General features: G+C 47.1%; 1 protein-coding gene across 3 annotated transcripts in view; it reads right to left on the reverse strand.

Moving 5' to 3' along the window:
* Nucleotides 1-15,496, reverse strand: part of COL4A6 (collagen type IV alpha 6 chain) — a 186,591-nt gene that overhangs the window by 76,162 nt on the left and 94,933 nt on the right. The gene's annotated exons all lie outside the window — the stretch shown is intronic.

A 15,496-nucleotide genomic window follows, 5' to 3' on the forward strand; every position in this document is an offset into this window, starting at 1 on the left:
GCGTGGCGAGAGCTCGAGAGAAGATGGAACACTTAAGGGGTGGCCCAGCCCAGGAGAAACACACTTCTCGGATTACAAGCGGCTGCGAAGATCTGTGTGTGATCGACGGTGGCTCTCCTACGTGAACGAGCCAATGGGCCAGCGCCAGTGTTGGGAGTTGCTCGGTCCGTAAGAAGGGTCTCGGTCCCTTCGTCTCGCTCTACGCTACTTCTCGCTCTCCGCGTTCACAATCCCAGATGTCTCTCTCCGTTTCCCCCTCCTCACTGTGCTCAATCACGGTCCCGTTCCTTCTCGCTCTCAGCCCCCTCTGCACCGGAATGGACTCCCTCTCTACATGTCAAACGGTCAGCCACTCACGATCTTTAGCTCCTCTTTTAAAGACCCATCTAGTCTCGCTCGCCTGCCCTTCCTCGTCTACCCCTCCCCCGCATGTCATCACCACCGATACCCTCCCCGTCTCCACGGTCATCCTCCATCGACTCGTTCATCTCGTCACCTTCACCTCCGTTTGCCGTCACGCATCCTCCTCCTCCTCCTCATATTCACAACATTCACCGCGCCATTCCATCTCGTCCCATGCCACGGGGAATGTTTATGTACCATCGTTAATTCACTGTTAAAGCGCTTTAGTTAAAGCGCTTTATAAGCGTGATGAGGTTAAGTTACGGGTCACAATGAAGGGAGCGTTAACAGCGTTATCAACTCCATTCGGTTTGTTGTTGTTGTAACGTTGCAGCGACCTCCAGTGGCTGGAGAGGTTCACGTGAAGCATATTGCGGATAATATGCAGGTCGATCCATTTATAGATAGCGCACTGAATTGAAAAAGGGGCCCCTCTACCCAGCAGGTGACAGAACATTGCGCGAAAGCGATGGGCGCAGGGTCTTACCGAGGAGAGCGTTAGACGATTTAATATTGGGGGAGACGTGCCGAGGCGTTGGATTCTTTTCTATACAATTTCTTGCTGCCACTGCAGCGGGGTATCTACAAGCGAATTATCTCTGAACGACGTACCGATTTAAACAAAAAAAAACCCTTCAACTTATCCGAATCTTTATTTGAGACTGGAGGAAATCCGGTGAGCTGTGAAACTCTCTTTCTCAGATGTCCAGCATGGGCGAGTTACGTTCAGATGGGCCCCATCACTGAACACGCCTTAAATGGTGGAACAGAAAAACCACCACCAGCACCACCACCAATTCTCTCTCTCTCGTGTGCCCGCAGCAGACCTGGGACATTGGCATTTCTACCTCGTGAACAAACTGCCAACATGATGCACGCCAGACTCCGAAATCACCGCAACGCGCCAGTTTCTCAGACGCGCCAGTAGAGGGCGACAGAAGCACGCGGAATGAATCCGCACACAACACGCCCCCCCCACCACCTCGCAGCTCAGCTCAGCTCAATCATCAGCCAAAAAAAAGTGGGGAGGGAGGGGGGGGCGGTAACGTAACGACGCGTTTTGCCCCCCCCCCCCCACAACTTTGCAACTGGAATTCCCGCGAGCTCGGGGTGACCTCTGCGGGTTTCAATGTCCGTAGAAAGAAAGCGGACGAACCCACGGGCCACGCGCAGAGGGGTCCTCTCCTTGCAATGGACCGTCTCAAGCGGTGGCGCGGCTGAGCGGCAACCGAGGGGAGGGATTGGCAGGAGGAGGTCATTCGAACGCCCTTCTGATTTTTTTCCCTTCGCGCCAGCTTGTGAACAGACGTTTGGAATGTCGACGAGGAAAAGAAAGGGGAGGGGAGGGAGGGGGGCCTTGAGTCGGGGTGCATGTACAAAACTCGGTGCTTTCACGACATGGATAAAACCTGCCAAACGGGTCGCCCCGTCTGACAGGAGTCGCTCCTCTCGAGGGATCAGCGGCGAATCGGAGTCCTCTTTTTATTTGTTTCAATGTTTCATCGTGAGTGCACCTTTGCGATCTGAGTTATGGAGCCAGACACACTTTTTTTAAATATATATAATCTCCATGCAACGTGGGATTTCTAAGCGAAACCTCGAACAATTCTTATTGTTGCCACGTGCTATAAACCCGCGTGCTGTCTTCTTCCCGTAGCCCCGTCTCCTGCGAGAGGGCATTTGCAGTGAAAAACTTTCAACGCGTCGTCCATGCATTTGCCTTGTATGCGCATTCACGAAAATACATTTACCGTATTTAGTCAGAAAAGCATTGACAAAATCCTAAGACTATTTTTGTTTCTTCTCTCTCTCTCTCAGGAGGGTTCTTGTGCATTTGGATGTTTTGTAAAAATCCGCCGCAATTTTTTCTTCTTCAAGAAGTGTCCTCACTCTTTAGTTCAAATCAAGTTTGAAGTGTCCTTGGTCAAAAATGAATAATCCGTGGAGCGTTTTTTTGTTACGTCTCAAGAGACGCCTTTTGGGGACTGTCCTGCATTGCTCTGTTTGACCAAATTCATTTCCGAGGAGTGTTTATTTTTTACGTGAGGGATGAAAAACACGAGAGTAGCCGGAGAAAACCAACACCGAACCAGGTTTGAAGCAGGCGGGTTCACAATCCTGCTTGCTGTACCGCCATCTGATGGCCACCCCACAGACAAGTGCCTCTGTCACAAATTCTCTACGTGATCGTGCTCCGCCAACCCCTCGCTGGGTCACACGAGTGTGTTCGTGATCCACCAACCCCTTTGCTGGATGACACGCGTGTGGCCTGCCACGCCCAGCTTTGTTCTCCAGCGTTTATGAACGATTAGTGAGTTCCTGGTGGTCGTGGAATCAAAGCCCTCTACCGAGGGAGCCCCCATAACAATAGCTTCTGCTTGTGCAAAACAGGAAACTTGGTACTATGTTCAGAAGTCACCTTTCATGGCCATGAGACCCCCCCGAATGAATCACGTCTTCCCCTGACCTACAGGATCACCTAAAGTCTCGTTATCAAGCCAACGGTGGTTTTTTTTTAAATATATGACCTTGGAACAGCACTATAAGCCGTTCCAAGGCGTGAAGATACCCAACTGAACACTCAAATCGGGTTTTTTTTCCCGTTCTGTAGTGAATCCTCAAGGTCAAATTGTGCACGACGATTGATCTCTCTCTCTCTCTTGACAATTAGATGGATGTCCATGATTCAAGGTCAGTCACGTTTCGCTTTAAGACATAACATTTTTTTTTTATCTTGCATGGATCGTAATTTTTTCCGTGTGTCTCGTTTGCTCTGGCCCTGTAGTCACAACAGGAGCACACGGAGTGCATCATAACTCACAACCATCGCTGCATGCATCATTGTGAGCGAAGGAATATATTTGAACCGATTCAATTACATTTATTACATTTTACGCGTAGGCTTTCACAACCAACATTATGGTTCGTAATTAGTTAAATTTGGGTTAGATTGTGTCAATATAATAAAATTACAATTATGGAATTGGCACGCTTTGTCGACGTGACAACCCTTACTAGTTGGCTGTGTCGGGTGGTGTCGGGTGGTGGCGGGTTTTAACGACGCATTTATATATTTACGCGATCTAACCCAAAAAAAACCCCTCTATTATACAAGAACATCACACCAACGCGGCGTTGTCCGAACGAAATAAATTACCAATCGATTAATTATGCGCTCGCACGTAACAGACAAATAAGGCGGAGGTAAAAAAAACACACGCAAGGCACAATGCCACGGCGACTCGATTTCTGCGGCTTGGAGAGACGCCACGAGGTTATTTCCATCGCCCTGCAAGAACGTCATTCCCGGCGGTGGAAGCCAGGATCTTTTGGGTGGTGGGGAAGGTGGGGCAACGTTTTTTTTTTTGAACGCACGCTCGCCGATTGTCGCTACGCTGCAGCTCTTTCTATCCGACTCGTGCACAATGGCGATAATTGTGTTAGCAGGTTAGCGTAGCAGCAACAGCAGCAGCAGCAGCTACAGCAGCAGCAAGTACGAGCGTGCTGTGGGGGCCACAGGGACCGACGCACACCTGCCACTGGAATGAAGCCCGGTTCAAGGGCTGTATTCTGGCAATTCCAAGGCATGTCACCGCACGCAGGGCACAGCGCGCACAATACGTTCCTGCAATTTCACCATTGGTGTACGTTGTCACGTCGGGCTGTTTAAGTCATGCACTTTAAGCAATTTGAAGGGGGGGAAATAAATAAATAAAAACGCCACCGCAGGACAAGGCGCTACGTAACGGTAAAGTCACGAGTTTCTCGCGAGAGCGAAATAAAAAAAATGCAGGCCGAGCAAAATCGGCATTTATTGTCGCAGCTGTTTATGCACACCGGGCCGCTATGCGCTGCCCGGTTATGCCATCTCGGAACCACCTGGTTCCGTTCCGGCAGTGGAATTCCTCAGAGATTTGGGTTTGATCGAACCGGCGGTTTTTTCGCAAGCTGGGTGTCCAAGGGTTTGGAGGCAAACAAACGGACGAAGCATTACCCATCATTCACGCTATGCATCATTCACGTTATACATCATTCACGTTATGCATCATTCACGTTATACATCATTCACGCTATGCATCATTCACGCTATGCATCATTCACGTTATACATCATTCACTTTATACATCATTCACATTATACATCATTCACGCTATGCATCATTCACATTATACATCATTCACGTTATCCATCATTCACTTTATACATCATTCACGTTATCCATCATTCACTTTATACATCATTCACGCTATGCATCATTCACTTTATACATCATTCACATTATACATTATTCACGTTATACATCATTCACATTATACATCATTCACTTTATACATCATTCACGTTATACATCATTCACTTTATACATCATTCACTTTATACATCATTCACGTTATACATCATTCACTTTATACATCATTCACTTTATACATCATTCACGCTATCCATCATTCACTTTATACATCATTCACTTTATACATCATTCAGTTTATACATCATTCACTTTATACATCATTCACGCTATGCATCATTCACTTTATACATCATTCACAGTATACATTATTCACGTTATACATCATTCACATTATACATCATTCACTTTATACATCATTCACGCTATCCAGTATTTACGTTATACATCATTCACGTTATACATCATTCACTTTATACATCATTCACTTTATACATCATTCACGTAAAATTTTGATTTAAAGCTTTCGTGACTGCAGAGATTAATATTCTTGGTTCTTTCGGTAAAGTCACAATAAAATATTTTATTTTTTCCCTTCTATGTGACTTTACCGAAAGAACCAATAAATATCATTCACGTTATCCATCATTAACTTTATCCATCAATCACGTTATCCATCATTCACTTTATCCATCATTGACTTGATCGAATATTCACTATTATCCATCATTCGTGATATCTATCATTCACATTATCCATCATTCACTTCCCTGGCGCAGCAAAGGGTGGTAAATTGACCAATGCCCCCATCGTTCCCGCATATTTTGTCAATGCCCCCAACGATGCCGTGCAAGAGAGGCTGGGTGGCCAGCGCCATGCCCAGCCGCCTTCATCTTACGAGTGGCGATGTTCACACACCACACCAGGTGCTCATTTGAGGCTGAGGCGACATAGGGGGGGGGGGGGATATATCCAGGACCGGTTCAGATAATCGATCTCGGGTCGGCGGGTTCACAGCGCAGCGCGCAAACCACTGCACCACCGATCCCCGCGCGCACGCACGCGAGCGCAAAGAGACATTCCAGATGTTTCCCAGGGTGGGGAGGATGCAGTGAAGTGCTCTCATGCAAGGGGCAGGGATCTCAGATCGAGGTTCAGTGACATCCGATAAATGCCCCGACATTTTCAGCGCGCAGGCACGTGCGCGCCCATTCACCGCACGCAAAGCGAAACAAATGTTTTGGTTGAGAGGAGACACCTTCAAAAAACACAATTCATCACCAAACGAGACGCATCTGGCTCTCGCTTATAAACAATTTCTCGGCGTCCTTCGTTCAGGAATTAAGGAGCCGAGAAAAAAAAGCTGACGGAAACGTTTTGCCATTGGCGCGTAAAAGCGGCACAGATGTTTGCCGGGTGGGGGGGGGGCCGTTAAGGACGGTGCTGTTTGTGAACAAAAAAAAAAGAAAAGTCTGTCGCGTCCAGACAGCTTAATTCCAAAGTGTCATCGTTGTTCTTTGCTCCGGCTGTCAGCGAGCGAGGCCTGGATGGACACGCGCCGTGACCGTGCCGAGTGACGGACGCCTTTTACCGTCAGGATTTGCAAAACTCTGTCCCGTGAATCGCAAGCACAACGCGAGCGCATCCGGAGTTGCTGCTGTGGAACGTGGGCTGTAACGGGGGAAATGATGCGTGTTTTGTTCTTGTTGTTGTTTCTCTGGTAGAGCGAACGAGATCATCGGTCATAGGCGGAGGGCAAGAGGAGGAAGGCCTTGGGCATGGACATTCACAATGCCAGGGAGCGGGCAGCAGTTTGTTGTCTTTCCCCGCGCCTCCGATGAGCACGGTTGGCTACGTACGGTGGGAAAGAAGTTCAACATACATACGGATAACAGGGTGGCCGGAGGTATATAATGAATAGCAAACGTGCAATCGGTTCCGTAGTTGCACATCCTTTTTTTTAATCAAAGCTGACTTGTCTGTTGAGCCCAAGCGGATGTGTCACACCACTACAGGGGGAGCTTGCTCGTTTAAACGGATGTTGGGCCCAATTCCACAGCCAGGCCTTGTACTACCACTGCTCATTAGGTTTTTGCGGTTGTGCTGTCCCGCTCTCCGATGAGTTTCCGGGTCGTACCGCCATGTGTTGTCCGACGGTATCGCTCCACGTGCTCGGGAGCTCCCTCAGGAACGGAATGAAGAAGCAGCTCGCAGAAGGGCGTTTGAAAAAACGTCGGACAGAACCCCGAACCACAAGCGGCGTGACCCGAAAATGAGCATCGAAACGGAGCTACGGGGAACGCTTTCACGTTTCTGTCTCTCACCGGTGCAACAACCATTGGACCCCACCCCGCCCCTTCTCCCCCCAAACCGCCCCTCCGTCACCCCCCACGGCCAAGCGTTTGACAGGAAGAATTCGACCTGAGAGTCACCGTATCATCCGACCCCCCCCCCGCCTACGCCACAGCCACCAACTCGGCAACCGGTTCCCCTCGAGCGAGACCGTACGCCCCGCTCTTCTCGATGCGCATTGTTCATTTCCCACCCACCGACCCCGTGGAAAACTTCAAAAGAATGCATGTCTCTTGGGTGTTGCGGCAGAACGCTACCTTTACACGGGGCGTCGGGGTTTATTTTCTCTCCCTTTTGTTTGCCGGTTATTACGATTGTTTTACCCGGGGAAAGCGTCGCCGACTCTCAGAACACTTTTTTTTTGCCGGAGAGTCCTTGCCGGGTTTTCACCGTTGTGGTGTCGGGGAGGGGGGGGGGGCGACAATTATTCGGCGTTTCTCGACCGAGTGATTTGCGCGTGTTCGGCGGCCCAGGAATGGAGAGCGTCCGGTGAAGGTGAAGACATTGAAGGCAATTCGCGCGAAGGAAGGAGCCACGTGGATCGGTACATCCATCGTGGTGGGATTCTGGGAGGTGGCGGAGGCTCGGGGAGGCCTTCATCCAGCAGTGGATGGACCACGGCTGACGGCGGTGATGGTTATGACCTGGACAGCTGAGAGCTTAATGACACACTCATTCTGGGAGCCCACGTTTGTTTTATTATTTCTGGCATTCCTTTGCATTGAACGTCTTTCACTTGCGGCTTTTCTTGATTTTGGAACGTAACATCGGCCACTGGAAACGCGCCTCACAAATGTAAATTATTATTATTGTCATCATCACCTGAGCAAACTGGATAGTAGCCAACCAGGGCTTTCTTGGAATGGGAGTTAAAAATTTGCCGTGCGGTTCACAAGTAACACCGTTCGCACTGCAGCTCGTACTTTAGCCATCGACTCTCTTCCCCCCTCCTCCCCCCCCCCCAAAAAAGTTCATTTTACACCGAACGACGCCCACCATGTCATTGGATCGCGAGCCGTGACGAATCCGCAGTGGGTGGTAGCGTCGGTGGTGAGATGAGCCAGCGAGAGGTAGCAACGGGTTTGAAGAGGCCTTCATCCAGCAGTGGATCATTCATGGCTGACGATGAATGGACTCGTGAAATGCCCCTCACAGTCACGATCAGTACAGAACAGGCAAACTTCCGCTGGACTGAATAATGCATGAAGTTGCCGCTTCAGTGAATATATAAAATAACTGGTTTGTTTAAAACAACAGGTGTTTAAAAAAATACATCATTCTGAGAAATATATGTTTCAGTTAAGTGTCTGTCAGGATATATAATTAATGGGCAGTCAGGAATTTCATATTTCCACTTAAAGTCATCATCATCAACCGTGATCGATCCACAAGTGGATGAAAGTCTCCCTGAAGCCATTCCTTCTAGTTTTGTGATTTTCATTTAAGTCCACCAGCGTCTCAGCCTTCCGACTACACTCACAGCACAATGTGTTTCATCACGCACCCTCTGGACCAGTTTAAACCTTCTGGGTCTCATCGGACTTGTCAATCAGCCCAGAAGGCCAACAGGACAGACGAGAAAGGTGACACGTGTTCTTCTTCTAAAGTGGATAAATGGAATTCCTGTCTGCGCTAATGTATCCATTAGCCACAATCCTCGACCACGGTGTGCATCGCAATTGCTTCCACAACTCGAGTCTACAAGCCAGGGAGCACAGCGGCCGTGGTTGAAGAGACACAACATTATCGACCGACTCGTCGAAGTCCTTCTAGTATAGTCGTTGCAGGCCTCCAGCGAGTATTGGTCCTGGGGTGTCGACATCACAGGGAGGTGCCGCTGTCCCTCGCTCTCATTTAACACCCCCTCTCCCCTCCTGGTCCACCCGTGGGCTGGCTTCACGAAGGATGTGGCAAAAGAGCAATCGGATGTCACTTTCTCTGCATAACAGTCCTCGTCCATGCTCGTGGAGGACACCCCGTCATCCCCGCGCGGTGAGATGACAGGGCGGTTGCCTCATCGACGAAAAGGTCCGCTCACCTCAACTCCCCGCCCCCCCCCCCCCAATCGGCCCTGCCGAGCTGTGGGAGTGAGCGGAGCGGCATTCCGCCGACCTGGAGTAAGGTCGCGCGTCTTCCCCACCGTCGCGAGCTGTCCGCCAAAACGTCGCCACCTCCCCCTCCCCCATCCATCCATCCCCGCCCGCCCCCCCCCCCCCCCCCCCCTCTGCATCTCCCGTGTAATTTCAAGGTTCTGCCGTTGCATCCGCAAACGCGGCCATTTGTTACGGCTGAAGTTGACAACTTGCGTCGCACGATCGCAAAATGCCGCGGGGAGCGGGCGCGCCGTTCACATCAAGGCCGTCGGGATTTCAAGACCGCGAAGCGGGGCTGTTATTATCCACCTGTTCTAAAGCCGGGGTTCTTGTAAACAGATTTGCAGCGATTGAAAACCACGCGGTTGACCACGACGGCCGTGATGGTTAATAAAACACGGCACCTGCTTTACAAAGCCCCTAAATCTGGAGCGGTTTTCGGAAGGGGAGGGGATGCACGCGCGCGTTTCATTCGATGCCACGCTCGCTTGCACGGGACAACTCGTTTCAGATGATCACAGCCAGAGACCTGCCCCCCCCCCCGCTCCATTCAGGATTGCCTTCGCATCCAGATACCCACGGAGGAATGTTTTTATTTATTTTATATTTTACATTAATATTTTATTAACATATATTTATATTTTACATTTATATTTTATATTTATATTTTATTCATATATTTAGCTAGATGTTTATTTTATATTTATAAATTTTTCATATTTATGTAGATATTTATTTTATATTTCTCCGTTATTACTGGTATTCCACGAATAAGTGGGGGGCAGAAAGAACTCTGGTTGCAGCATCAGCAGCCACTTGTTTATTACACGACAGTGGCATCCTCGTCACAATTACGATCGGAAGGAAATACATCACGGGTGGCTTGCTTTAATCAAAAACGTAATCACACGTGTACAAGTACAGCACCCTTTGAGCAATCCACTGCTGGTTGGGGCCCTCCCAAGAAGGCATACTGCTTGTTGGGGGGGGGGTTCATTTGACCGCGGCTTCCCCGCTGCTCGTCAATGTAGGTTGTTGAAGAGATGTCTTTCGCTTTAACACAATATACATTTTTCGATTTAAAGCTTTCGTGACTGCAATGATTCATCTTCTTTGGTTCTTTCGGTAAAGTCACGTAGAATGAGAATAAAATAATAAATTGATAAAATAAAATAACACAATAATATTCTCACGACGTTTCGGCCACAACACAAGCGGCCTTCATCAGGTGAAGGGACGAGACTATCTGGTAGGACAGCTTGTGTTGTGGCCGAAACGTCGTGAGAATATTATTGTGTTATTTTATTTTATCAATTTATTATTTTATTCTCATTCTACGTGACTTTACCGAAAGAACCAAAGAAGATGAATATACATTTTGTTGATTCAATTAATTTAGAGCACAATTCACCAACCCACAATGGCCAGCATGGTGAAGTAAGGCAAAAAAAAAACACTTCCCAAGACCTGCACAGCTGTGCATTAACAATATGCGTTGTTAAAGCCACTTAGAAGAACTATCATCTTCTTCATCTTCTTCCAAGTGTGGTCCCTACAAGTCAGGGTCCTCTTTCCAATCCCTCTCCCTCCACAGTCTTCTGTCCACCGCCACATCCACAATTATTATCTTGGAAAGACGCATACACTCATTCAGTGCCATTACATTTCCCAAAGATTTTCAATTGGACAAAGGGCATTTAGTTGGACGTAACGACGTGAATTAGAAACCCAGTAAACGACAACGCTTTTTTTGCGAGGGCCTTGAAACGCCTTGGTGCACTTCAATCCTTGGTACACTTCAATCCTCGCCGTCCCAGGATTTGAGACATCCGAGAAATGTTTGCGAAGGGTGCGAGATCGGGGTTGTGCATGAAGCAGAGGAGACAAAACAACCATCTGGCAGAGGAAATTGTAAATGTTTGCATCTTGTGCGGATTCTCTCGCGAATTCCATTCTTAGTGAGGCCCGTAGAGACAAGGCCAGTTTCGAAAGACAAAGGCATTCGGTTTTTTTCTTTGATCCGTTCTCTCACGAGGCATATTCATGCAACTCGAACGTAAATGTTTCCCACGTTTTCCGAATCTTCAGAAAGGTTTGCCTCGTAACTTCATGGGTCACTGAGCAATCGGTGAGACTGAAATTCAAGTTCAAACCCGGCCCGAGCTACTTTTCGGTGAGGAACAACCCTTGCCCTTTTTCCCTTTGACCTGGTGAAACATAAACCAATGTCAAGGAATAAAAAAGGAAGGAATCTATGATAAAAGCCCGGCGTTCCGTTTGTCCCTTTTTCCATCAACTCAATTACAAGAGCCTTTCAGAAGGCCTGAATCAAAAAGTTATAGAAAGTTGACCCTCCCCCCAGTTGACCCCCCCCCCCCCCCAGATGTGGGGGTAGAAAGGTGATCCAAAAGGGTTCCAAAAATTGTCGACCCCCCACATTTTTTTTCCCTCCCTCCCAATGGTCTTTTTTTTCCTTTGTAGGCATATATACCTACACACCCTACATACAATAGAGTCAGTAGTATCTGCCTACACACCCTACATACAACAGAGGCGGTAGTCAGTAGATGCTACTAACTCTATAGTATATACTACTGACTATTGTAGAGTCAGTAGTATCTACTACACACCCTACATACAATAGTCACTAGTCAGTAGATACTACTAACTCTATAGTAGATACTGCTCACTATTGTGGAGTCAGTAGTATCTACTACACACCCTACATACAATAGTCACTAGTCAGTAGATACGACGAACTCTATAGTAGATACTACTGACTATTGTGGAGTGAGTAGTATCTACTACACACCCTACATACAATAGTCACTAGTCAGTAGATACTACTAACTCTATAGTAGATACTACTGACTATTGTAGAGTCAGTAGTATCTACTACACACCCTACATACAATAGTCACTAGTCAGTAAATACTACTAAATCTATAGTAGATACTACTGACTATTGTAGAGTCAGTAGTATCTACTACACACCCTACATACAATAGTCACTAGTCAGTAGATACTACTAACTCTATAGTAGATACTACTGACTATTGTAGAGTCAGTAGTATCTACTACACACCCTACATACCATAGTCACTAGTCAGTAGATACTACTAACTCTATAGTAGATACTACTGACTATTGTAGAGTCAGTAGTATCTACTACACACCCTACATACAATAGTCACTAGTCAGTAGATACTATTAACTCTATAGTAGATACTACTGACTATTGTGGAGTCAGTAGTATCTACTACACACCCTACATACAATAGTCACTAGTCAGTAGATACGACGAACTCTATAGTAGATACTACTGACTATTGTAGAGTCAGTAGTATCTACTACACACCCTACATACAATAGTCACTAGTCAGTAGATACTATTAACTCTATAGTAGATACTACTGACTATTGTGGAGTCAGTAGTATCTGTACACATGGGGGGGGGGGGGGAGAGGACATCAGTGGGGGCGATGGACGAGGTGCAAAGTGTTGAGAAGCCCTCTGCAGGAGTTATAATAATGCTGCCATAGGCCGCCGAAATTCTAGTTAACCATAAAATGCAACGTACTCTTCCATCAACTATAAGTTTGGTAAATCATTGACAGGAACTCATCACCTGTTCGCAGCCCTGAGTTGGTGGTGGAAGTTCCAAATTCTCACTGCGGGGTTGAGTCCATCCATAGGACCAGCCCTGGGGATTTCCCACTATCATCAACACCTCAGGGATGAAGGGCAGTTAACTCCCAACGGCGATTAAAACTCGTCACCTTCCGATTGTGAGTCGAGCGCGCGGACCGCTGTGCCCCACACCCTGATCAATGGACTAGACCGAAACTAAAGAACAGGCCGCTGATAAGAGATAAAAGAGCCACTGCCCCTACGTGCGGCTATTGTGAGCCGTAAGGACACGGTAAAAGGGAAAAAAAGGGTTGAAAAAAAAAAGCCCTCACTTTCAAATTGCAGATCACCAGCACGACAACGAGATGACAAAGTGACAACAGCAACAAAATCAACAAGCACGCACGCACAGGTGAACATCTGTTCTTTTGGTTGTTGTTGTTCCAGGTCAAAGGTTAATGTCCCTTCAGGGTTAAGCTGGAACACATCCGACCATTAGAGGCTAAAAAAGGGCCCAGCTTGGGGGTGGTGGTGTTGTTATTATGCGAGAGTTTTATGGTGTGGGTTGGGAGAGAGGTTGGAACCCATTGATAGCAGCAATTACTGCAATGAACACTCGTGCAATTTTTTGCAAGTGCAGAAGAAGCTTAGATTTCTTACAATTTTCACTGGTTTAACAACAACAACTGTTCCCTTATTCACGATGTTTATTCTGATTGTGCGATCGGTGTAATATCATGAGACAGAGTGTCCGTTTGGAACTTTCGCTGAAAGAGTGCGCAAACCTGCGTCAATATTTTTCCTTTTTTATGTTTCCCCATGTTAGAGAAATGGGCTGTGGTAGAAGACATCCAACTCGGTGCTGCTGCATTTTCCCACGTGACCTACTAGCCAGAAACGTTTGGAGCCTCATCGTCAAACCGATATGTATTTAAAATTTACATTTTAACGACTCAAAAATCGAATGCTGGAAAATTAAATGAACAACAAAATTTAATACCAGACCTTTTTGTGCGTTCGTCGGTCACAGGGCAGAGACCATCAGCTCACTGCACTAGAGATCTCAGTTTAATTATGCGAGGACAAACCCCCCCCCCCCTTACGAACCCAGGCCCTCAGCGGTTGACGGCTTGGTGTTCCGACCCCCTGAGCCTCGAGCCACCTCTGACAACTTTACAGATTGAGTTCACGTTCCCTCAATTACCAAGTCAATAACAGTACCATCTCAAGGTATTGGCTCTCAGCAGTACACTTCAAGAGTTGAGTCAACACACGTTCTTTTTCGGCTTGCGACGTGTTGCCCATTTCGTACAGCCAGGGTGCGTGTAGTCCCTCTACAAACAATGGCTCTCGATGGCAATTCAACGTCCGTCATTGTCAGACCTCTGACTCGTGGTCTCAGGCTACTGAATGTGCCACAGAAATTCCCGTGAGTTAAATCAGCCCTTCCGCACAATTCCATCAAGCCTACGATTAGCGAGCGAATGCGTTTCGCGGCAAGGACGACCTTTGAACCGCCCACGAGTTTATTTTGGTCTATTGTCCAAAGTCCACCAGACAGTGATGGGAACAGCTGGGATTATGACCTAAGAAAACAATTCGGTGTCGGTGTGGTACGACCAGGCGGCTGGAAAACAATGCAACAACTCGACAACTGCGACGGGGATATCAGAGGGCTTTTGGTGTGTGGATCTAGAATTAGAGCACGCTGGTGGGTTTTTTCAATTTGCCTAATATACCGTGCGATGTGTGCTGACGTTTCGTAAGCTGTCTGGTCTGCAAATGGCCACATTTTTTTGTTCAGTGTTCATAAATGCCACAGGGTCACATACCTTTCCAAATATGGTTTTGTATTTAAAAAAGAGAAAAAGAAGAGAAAAACCGAAACACGCAAGCTTCTTTCAAAAGACGAATTGTTAATTTCAGCAACACAGAAATCCTCCAAGATATTAAAAGCGCGAGTCTGTGGAAATGTTGCAGATTGACTTTTCGCTTAAATTTTGATTTAAAGCTTTCGTGACTGCAGGGATTCATATTCTTGGTTCTTTCGGTAAAGTCAGGTAGAAGGGAAACAATAAAATAATAAAAATATAGAACAATTGAATTCTCACGACGTTTCGACTGCAACACAAGCAATCATCATCAGGTGTGAAAACCACAGCAAGAAAATTTGAAAAAAGTGGCGGTTTTTTTAACGTTAGCACCACGGAGAGCGATTTGGCAGTTATTCAGATGGACGAGTCCATCTATGTTCGGAAAAGAGGAGGGGGGAGACCAAAATAATGGATGCGGTCTGAAATGCGCCATAAGCGTGAACAATCAATTAAGACCCGAAATGGTTTATCAAATCCTTCCAATGGTTACTAAGCCGGAATCCATCTTCTCGGTTTAAATTGTCTCTGTGTTTGTATATGTGGATAGCCTCATGAACGAATCTCTCATGGTAGCCAGATGGCTTGCAAATAACCTCTGTCTTGGAGAAGTCAATGTCATGTGAGCCTACTGAATTATAACAGTGATCTGCCACGGCCGAGGTGTTGGTCCTACCGTGTTATAGGACTGCTCTGTGTTCACGAATGTGGTCCAAGACATGTCGTTTGGTTTCTCCAATGTAACTACTACCACAGAGGCAACATAGTTTGTAGACGCCAGGGTACTGTATGTCCGGAATCACATCTTTTACAGACGGAACCAGATCACGGATTTTATGTAATGTGTTGAATCGGACCTGGATCTTGTGTTTATTCAAGATTTTGGAGATCTTTTTTGTGATCCCCGCAATGTAGGGTAAAGTGATGGTTTTGAAAGGCTCCTCAAGAGGGTCCTTCTT

This window comes from Petromyzon marinus, chromosome 47, assembly GCF_048934315.1.
Source record: "Petromyzon marinus isolate PM22_M1 ecotype Great Lakes invasive population chromosome 47, UKy_Petmar_22M1.pri1.0, whole genome shotgun sequence".
In the NCBI taxonomy this organism is placed as follows: domain Eukaryota; kingdom Metazoa; phylum Chordata; class Hyperoartia; order Petromyzontiformes; family Petromyzontidae; genus Petromyzon; species Petromyzon marinus.